Source organism: Echinococcus granulosus (genome assembly GCF_000524195.1).
Source record: "Echinococcus granulosus chromosome Unknown EG_S00120, whole genome shotgun sequence".
NCBI classification, from domain to species: domain Eukaryota; kingdom Metazoa; phylum Platyhelminthes; class Cestoda; order Cyclophyllidea; family Taeniidae; genus Echinococcus; species Echinococcus granulosus.
In genome coordinates, this window is record NW_020170500.1 from 38,248 (window position 1) to 39,437 (window position 1,190).

Here is a 1,190-nt window from a genome sequence, read left to right on the forward strand (position 1 = left end):
GCACTGTCCTCGTAGCATTATGGAAATCGGATAGTCAGATGCCACAGTGCTAATCTGGTGCCATCATTCGAAAAGTCGTACTGTGAGGCACGACAAAGTCAAGTTACCAGGGTTTACGCACTTGACCTGTTTCACTTCCCCACAGCTGCATCTTATTGAAACCCAGCATCGAGTGACTGCGCTTTTGCAGTCGTGTGTTTTAAAACACTTTGTCCTACATGTTTGCCCGAATGCACCTTTTAGGCAAGCGGTAGTCTGGAAACGCGAATTTCGTTTCGGGACAGACGTCGTCTGCCCCCGAGGAGGAAGTGTACTTCATGCATGCATAGCCCTGATCACTCTACCCCATTCATAATGCGACCCACAAAGAATGCCCTCATCTAACCAGTCTATTTACTCCAAGGGAGTGGAGGCCGAGACGGAAGAGGGAAACGCCCAATCCTTCCACAAATTCGGTTCGTACGAGCGCCTTTAACCCATTGCAGAATTATAACACTTACCAAATTTACACAAAACATAAGCGAAAGTGCTCGTCACTTCACGTGACAGCAAACCTGTCAGTTTCGCCAACGTAGAGCCCAGATGGGGTAACCCTTCCACAAGGTGGTTCAACTTACGTGAAGATACGCCAATTTATGACGAAGTTTGGGAAATATATGCAATCTAGACGGAAGAGCACATCAAACCATGCGCCAGTCATCAACACGGTCAGATGGTTTTGCAACCTCGGCCAACTTTGCAGTAATTGTAGTTCCCTTCAACCAACCTGAGCGCATTCACACCTCTCGCTTGCGCGGATCCCATGACATCCCGAGGAATGGGGTGGAGATAACACCATTACCCACTGCTTACTGTTAAATACACCAATAACCATGCCTATGGCCATTTGACTCAGCAACCGCAATAGCACACGAACCGCAAAAATAAGTAACATGAACACTAAGTACAGTAATTACTCAGCCATGGAATACCCCTAAACACGGATTGTGAGCCAAAGGCAAATATCTACCATAACTTTGGAGCAACAGAAGCAACAATATCATGAAATCAACCACCAATACAGGCTACTTAAGCTTCGTTAAAAAACCACACATTTATTCATGAATTATAAGAACAGAAATGAGTTATCCTACGAAAATACTCTGGTCAATTCAGTAATGAGCACAAGCATACACAGGCATAGGCAACCG

General features: G+C 45.5%; 1 protein-coding gene across 1 annotated transcript in view; it reads right to left on the bottom strand.

Moving 5' to 3' along the window:
- EGR_08800 (hypothetical protein) overlaps window positions 1-1,190 on the bottom strand; it is a gene marked incomplete at both ends in the record, with an annotated part of 7,486 nt that overhangs the window by 2,344 nt on the left and 3,952 nt on the right. The gene's annotated exons all lie outside the window — the stretch shown is intronic.